This window comes from Tamandua tetradactyla, chromosome 12 (genome assembly GCF_023851605.1).
Source record: "Tamandua tetradactyla isolate mTamTet1 chromosome 12, mTamTet1.pri, whole genome shotgun sequence".
In the NCBI taxonomy this organism is placed as follows: domain Eukaryota; kingdom Metazoa; phylum Chordata; class Mammalia; order Pilosa; family Myrmecophagidae; genus Tamandua; species Tamandua tetradactyla.
The window spans coordinates 121,086-129,285 of record NC_135338.1 but is presented as its reverse complement, the minus strand read 5'-3'; the positions used below and the strand labels follow the sequence as shown (position 1 = coordinate 129,285).

Below are 8,200 nucleotides of genomic sequence, written 5' to 3'. Positions count from 1 at the left end.
GTCCAATCAAAGGCATCCAGGGAAAGATACCTTGGTTCAAGAGGCCGATGAAGTTCAGGGTTTCTCTCAAGTAAGAAGGCATATGGTGAACACAGTCAGAGTTTCTCTCTCATCTGGAAAAGCACATGGTGAACATGGTCAGAGTTCCTCTCTCATCTGGAAGGGCACATGGCAAACCTGGCATCATCTGCTCACTTCTTCTCCTGGCTTCCTGTTTCATGATGCTTCCCGGGAGGCATTTTCCTTCTTCATCTCCAAAGGTCGCTGGCTGGTACACTCTGCTTCTTGTGGCTGTGTCATTCTGCTCTGTTGTCTCTGAATCGCCCATTCTCCAAAACGTTTCCCCTTTTATAGGACTCCAATAAACCAATCAAGACCCAAACAGGTGGAGACATGTCGTCACCTAATCCAGTTTAACAACCACTCTTAACTAAATCACATCATCCAGGGAGATGATCTGATTACAGTTTCAAACATACAGTATTGAATAGGGATTTTATTCTACCTTCATGAAATGGGATTTTGATTAAAACATGGCTTTTCTAGGGGGCATACATCCTTTTAAACCAGCACACTGAGACACCAGGGTTTCAAAGAGAGAATAAGTTTATTACTAGGCACAAAGCAGGAGGTTAGATGGCCTATCAGTCCCAAATCTGTCTTTCCAAACTGCAATAATTCTGATAGTTTTAATAGAGAAAAAGAGGGGCAGGGCTTAGGATAGCAAGCCCAGTGGTCCCAGGTGATGTAATTAGAGGTGATCTAATTATTGAGCATGTGCAGATTGATTACACGCTTAGTCACAGAGTGTATGTAAGAAAATGGCAGCCTTAAAATGATGATTGGTGTGATTTTTAGCATTATAATGAGGTATAAATGACTTGTAGGTTAAAGTCTAAGTTACTGTGCATGTCAGGCAGGCCCACTTTGGTTAGAATCAGTCTCAGTTATCAAGATAACTTTGGACTTGGGGTGGGTTAGTTCTGGCTGACCCAAGACCCTTTTATTAATAAACAATAGGGGCTGTCTTTAGTGGTCACAAGACTCTCAAGTTGAAAAGCTGGATGAATGGGTAAAAATGAAAGTTAGTCATAAGGTTTTTACAATCACAGCGGCAGAAGAGAAAGGCTATACAATTACTATCAAAGATTAAGGCAGCTGGATTACAATTTAGAGATTTTAGGTATTTCCTGCTGTCTACTCCAATACACCAGAAAACAAAAAGGAATATCGATATAACGATTCAGTAATCAAAATTATCCCTTAAATCCTAATTTCTCAGTTACAGGTCCATGACACACAAAAAGAAAGACTACTTTGAGAGACTCAGGTGAGATGGAAGAAAGTTTGCAGGTACTGCTTTAGCTCCGGACGAGCACATCCAGCCTTAGCTGGTGTTTGACTGCGATGGGAAGGAGCCCAGAGGAACACATGGAAATTGCAGACAAATACGTGAAATTTGATCTGGCAAAATGAACACTGAAAGCACAAAAGCTCCAAGAAGAATTAGCCTCAGGAAAATCAGTAGAACAGGCTAATTATCCAAAACGCCAGTGGAGAGAAGAGGAACCAAATGCTCAGAGGGAAAAAGTCAATGATAGTGAAGATGAATATGAAGGTAAATATGCAGATGATATTGACATGCCTGGACAGAATTTTGACTCTAAAAGAGAGATTACTGTCTGGAATCTCGGGATTCAAGAAGATATTGCAAAATATTGGCAGAATTTCGATTCAAATTCTGCTTATTATGACCCCAAAACTGAAGCACGAGAGAAAATCCCTATGCCAGTGCAGGAAAGAATCCGGATGAAAAGTAAGTTAAGCGGGAGATAACTTTGTTCGGTACACAAGAGACACCATTTCAAAGGCTCAGACTCAGTCGTGTGCTTGGGAAGCCTATGGCAAGGGGTCTGAAGTGCATCTTCAGGCAGATCCTACAAAACCAGGGTTTCTATGTAAGTTGTTCAAAGTGAAAAACAATTTCAAAGAACAGCAGAAAGCAAGCATCCTGGAAAAGCACCATGGTGAGGAACACCTGGATGCCCCTCAGGCTGTTACTTTTAGCTCAGACAGTAGACCGTGGAGTACTGGAAACATGGAATAGTCATCAAAGGACAGGAGCAGGCTGACTGCTCTAAGTACGAGGAGGATGTGAAGAGGAAGCAGCATTATAATAGCAAACACGAAAAACGGGAACCCACTGAAGAAGATATGGAAGCCCATAGAATGAAGCGTCAGAGGCCAGATGGCCCCATGGCCTCTTTCCTTGGACAGTGGTAACTAGGGAAAGTATATCCTAGAAAGACACAACTGATAGATTCCTTTTAGTTTCTTGATGATGATTGTAGGTGGAAAAATCCTTACTTGCTCTTCTTACTGCCTGACTTTAATAAAGCTTCCAGAAGTCTCATAGTAATTTACTCTTAATAAAGCTTCTAGAAGTCTCATAGTAATTTACTCTTAATAAAGCTTCCAGAAGTCTCATAGTAATTTACTCCTTTCCACACCGAAGAAAGGAAACAAAGTGGAAACATATTAAGTGGAAATTAACATTTTATTGTGTATTAGGGATGTGGAAAGAGACCTTGAGTCTCTATCAGTGTCCTCTACTCAACAGTTATTAAGTCTCAAACTTTATTTGCTCAATTTTTGTGGCCCTTTATTTAGTATCAGCACAAACACATTTTTTGCAGGGGGAGGGGGGAGGTGCAGGGTCCAGGAAACGAACCCCTTCATAAACACATTTTAAGATAAATTAGTGACTTTTTCTTAAAAATTGGGCTTCATTCTGTAAAAAATTACATGTAACTCTATAATTTCAGTTATTTTATGACTAGTTGTCTTTGCTTTCTAAGATTTTCCTGTAAAGTCAGCAGCTGAAAAAATTATTCTACCTTGGACTTTTCATCCTTGAAAGGAAATCTGTTAACATGTGAATCACTTTTTCTCCAATATCAATCTGAATAGCCGTAATTTTTAAAACTTATTTACAAAAGTTTAATGTTTCATACATTTCCTTGTATCTTGCATGCAGAACTAAAAACTAAAATGTTTTTAAATGGAAAAATAACTATTTCTTCATCCTTGAGTCAGTGTTAACTGATCAGCACTATGGCAGTTGACATGAGTCTTTAGATATAGAAATTCTCCATTAGGTGGTTTGTAATACTATTTGTTGTTTTTAATTATGACTGCCTTTATGTAACTATCATGAATATTAAATCAGATAGACTATAGAAAATCCGTTGTACCTAATCTTTATGGCCAGCAGGTGTCGCTGTAAGTGTAAAATTTGTAAAAAGCGAACCGTGAAGTTGAAGGTTTCTGCAAAGAACTGTAAAGATAGCTTGTAAAAAACTGATTACCGAGATTGCTAAGATCGTCGAGTCTCTACTAGGAGCAGATAATACAGACAGCAAGAGTGGCATCAGTAAAAACAGTCTGTTAAAAACCCCTGACAGGATGCACGGGTAGTCGAATGGTTAGAACGCCTGCCTTCCACGTGGAAGACCGGGGTTTGATTTCCGGACCATGCACCAACCCCCCCCAAAAGAGAGAAACACCTCTGACAGAGCACACTGACATTTACTGCTCATTGACTTTTCTAAGCTACCAAAAACCATTGCATTAAGTCAGATCTCAGAAATAATGCTAGTAGAAGAATAACTGAATCAATTTTTCAAGTACTATAGATATATATGGTATCTATATCCAGACTAGTTTGAAAGTAAAACCGCAATATAATGTTAGTAAAGACATATATCTGAGAATACTTTGAGTGGTTTGTAGCCTTATTTCAAATACTTGGTAGAAGAGTTTGTCATAGGATTGCCAGGAAGCCTGGGTAAGCTTCTGTGAGATTGTATTAGATAATTTCGGATCCTTTAACTCAAAAAACATGTCGCCTAACCTCTGTGGGCCTCAGTTCCCTCTGAGGACTAATTTATTCTGATTTTAGAACGTTCTATAATATATAAAATTATATTTTATTTGTGTTCATTTTGGAATAAAGTTAGCATCTAGAACATCACACAGAAAAAAAAATACAACAACTTACTTTATACAAATTTAAAAATCAACCATCAAATTTATTTGGAAATGTAAGGGACCCTGAATAGCCAAAAACATTTTGAAAAAGAAGAACAAAGTTGGAGGTCTCACACTTCCTGACTTTAAAGCATATTACAAAGCTACAGTGGCCAAAACAGCATGGTACTGACACAAAGATAGATATATTGATCAGTGGAATCAAATTGAGCATTCAGAAATGTGCCCTCATATCTATGGCCCATTGATTTTTTTTAATTAAAAAAATTTTTTAAAACATAATAATATACAAATATGAACATTCTTACCATATGATCATTCCATTCTTGGCTTATAATAAAAAACTCACGACATCATCACCATGATCATTTCTTAGAACATTTGCATCAATTCAGAAAAAGAAATAAAAAGAAAAAAAAACGCATACATACCATACTTCTTACCCCTCTCTCTCACTGACTGCTAATATTTCCATCTACCCATTATATTTTAGCCTTTGTTTCCCCTATTGTTTTCTATACCCCTTACCATTCCCTTCTATTGATCACTAGCATTTCAATCTACTAAATTTATTTTAACATTTGTTCCCCTTATTATTTATTTATTTTTAATCCATACGTTTTACTCATCTGTCCATACTATAGATAAAAGGAGCATCAGACACAAGGTTTTCACAATCACACAGTCACATTGTGAAAGCTATATCATTATACAATCATCTTCAAGAAACATGGCTACTGGAACACAGCTCTACATTTTCAGGCACTTCCCTCCAGCCTCTCCAATATACCTTAACTAAAAAAGTGATATCTATATAATGTGGAAGAATAACCTCCAGGATAATCTCTCAACTCTGTTTGGAATCTCTCAGTTATTGACACTTTATTTTGTCTCATTTTGCTTCTCCCCCCTTTGGTCGAGAAGTTTTTCTCAATCCCTTGATGCTGAGTCCCAGCTCATTCTAGGATTTCTGTCCCATGTTGCCGGGATGGTTTTCACCCCTGGGAGTCATGTCCCACATAGATGGGGGAGGGCAGTGACTTTGCTTGTTGTATTGGCCAAGAGAGACAGGCCACATCTGAGCAACAAAAGAGGTACTCTTAGGCCTAATTTTAAGTAGGCTTAGCCTACCCTTTGTGGGGATAAGTTTCATATGAACAAACTCCAAGATTGAGGGCTCAGCCTATCGATTTGGTTGTTCCCACTGCATGTGAGACTATCAGGAATTCTCCACATGGGAAGTTAAAATTTCCCCCTTTCTCCCCCTTGGGGACTTTGTAAATACTTTTTTATTCACTGTTTTAATCACTCTGGGATTTATTGGGCCATCACTCTGGACAAACCTACAAAATCTCATGCCCTACTCAAGGTTCTGTGTACTTACGGTGTTCAGTTAAACTGGTCACATAAGTTATGTTAGGAAATGCACTACTCAAATTATAAATTTTGTGCCAAATAAACATTTTTTGCTTTAGTCTCATGCAGAAGTTTCAAAATACGAATGACCATCTATTTTCAACACCCTGCAATATTCCTTTGTTCTTCCTCAGGCAAAAACATTTTTTAATTTGCACATTTAGTCATTATCATTGTACACTCTAGGCCTTCCTAGATTATACCATCTCAGTATTTATAGTCTATCTTTCCTTCTGAGCTCTTTTGTGTCCCCAGCCCTCCTTCCTCTAACATTCTCATATTCAGCTTCATTCAGTGTACTAACATTATCGTATTACAGTTAGGTAGTTTTGTGCTATCCATTTCTGCATCTTTACAATCAGTTCTGTTGCACAGTCTGTATCCCTTCAACTCCAATTACTCAATATCTACCCTATTTTTATCTCCTGATGGTCTCTGTTCTTAATGCCAGTTCATATCAGTGAGACCATACAGTATTTGTCCTTTTGTTTCTGGCTAATTCCACTCAGCATAATATCCTCAAGGTCCATCCATGTTGTTACATACTTCATAAATTTATTCTGTCTTACAGCTGCATAATATTCCATCATATGTATATACCACAGCTTGTTCAGCCACTCGTCTGTTGATGGATATTTTGGTTGTTTCCATCTCTTGGCAATTGCAAATAATGCTGCTATAAACATTGGTGTGCAAATGTCCATTTGTGTTCTTGTCCTCATGTCCTCTGAGTAGATACCTAGCAAAGATATTGCCGGATCATATGGCAATTCTATACTTAGTTTCCTGAGGAACCGCCAAACTGCCTTCCACAGTGGTTCTATCATTTTACATTCCCACCAACAGTGGATAAGTGTGCCTCTTTCTCCACATCCTCTTCAGCACTTGTCATTTTCTGTTTTATTGATAATGGTCATTCTGGTGGGTGTAAGATGATATCTCATTGTGGTCTTGATTTGCATTTCCCTAATAGCCAGGGAAGTTGAGCATCTTTTCATGTGCCTTTTGGCCATTTGTATTTCCTCTTCTGAGAAGTGTCTGTTCATGTCTTTTACCCATTTTGTAATTGGGTTGGCTGTCTTTTTTGTTGTTGAGTTGAACAATCTCTTTATATATTCTGGACACTCGACCCTTATCTGATTTATTGTTTCCAAATATTGTCTCCCATTGTGTAGGCCTTTTAATTTCTTGACAGAGTTCTTTGATGCACAAAAGTGTTTAATTTTGAGGAGTTCCCATTTCTTTCTTTCTTTCTTCAATGCTCGAGCTTTGGGTGTAAGATCTAGGAAAACATCTCCTATTATAAGATTTATAAGATATTTCCCCACATTTTCTTCTAAAAGTTTTATGATCTTAGATCTAATGTTTAGATCTTTGATCCATTTTGAGTTAGTTTTTGTATAGGGTGTAAGATATGAACCTCTTTCATTCTTTTGTGTATAGATATCCAGTTCTTTAGGGACCATTTATTGAAGAGACTGTTCTGTCCCAAGTGAGTTGACTTGACTGCCTTATCAAAGATCAATTGTCCATAGATGAGAGGGTCTATCTCTGAACACTCTATTCGATTCCATTGATAAGTATATCTATCTTTATGCCAGGACCATGCTGTTTTGACCACTGTAGCTTCATAATATGCCTTAAAGCCAGGTAGTGTGAGACCTCTGCCTTCATTTTTCTTTCTCAGGATATTTTTAGCTATTCGGGGCACCCTGCCCTTTCCAGATAAATTTGGTTATTGTTTTTTCTATTTCTGAAAAATAAGTTGTTGGGATTTTGATTGGTATTGCATTGAATCTGTAAATCAATTTAGGTAGAATTGACATCTTAACTATATTTAGTCTTCCAATCCATGAACACGGTATGCCCTTCCATTTATTTAGGTCTTCTGTGATTTCTTTTAGCAATTTCCTGCAGTTTTCTTCGTATAGGTCTTTTGTTTCTTGAGTTAAATTTATTCCTAAATATTTTATTCTTTTGGTTGCAATTGTAAATGGATTGTTTTCTTGATTTCCCCCTCAGATTGTTCATTACTAGTGTATAGAAACACTACAGATAATTGAGTGTTGATCTTGTAACCTGCCACTTTGCTGTACTCATTTATTAGCTCTAGTAGTTTTGCTGTGGATTTTTCGGGGTTTTCAACATATAGTATCATGTCATCTGCAAACAGTGAGAGCTTTACTTCTTCCTTTCCAATTTTGATGCCTTTTATTTCTTTTTCTTGTCTACTTGTTCTGGCTAGAACTTCCAACACAATGTTGAATAATGATAGTGGACATCCTTGTCTTGTTCCTGATCTTAGGTATGGTCAATTGATTTTTGACAATGTTGACAAGTTCACTCATGGGGAAAGAATGGTTTCTTAAAAAACGGTGCTGGGAGAACAGGATATCCACATGCAAAAGAATGAAAGAGGACCTGTATCTCATACCATATATGAAAATTAACTCAAAATGGATCAAATATAAGAACCAGTACTATAAAACTCCTAGAAAAAATGTAGGGAAGCAGCTTCAGAATCTTGCTTTAGGCAATGGTTTCTTAGACTTTATACCCAAAGCACAAGCAATGAAAGAAAAAATAGATAAATGGGACCTCCTCAAAGTTAAAAATATTTGGACATCAAAGGACTATGTCATGAAAGTGAAAAGATAACCTTGTCAGTGGGAGAAAATATTTGGAAGCCACATATGAAGTAAGGACTTAATATCCAGAGTATAAAAAGAAATCC

The 8,200-nt window shown here is 37.3% G+C and overlaps 1 pseudogene; it reads left to right on the top strand.

The window, feature by feature from the left end:
- The first annotated feature begins 1,292 nt into the window (after positions 1-1,292).
- On the top strand, positions 1,293-2,283 carry LOC143652719 (pre-mRNA-splicing factor SLU7 pseudogene; annotated as a pseudogene).
- Positions 2,284-8,200: the final 5,917 nt, after the last annotated feature.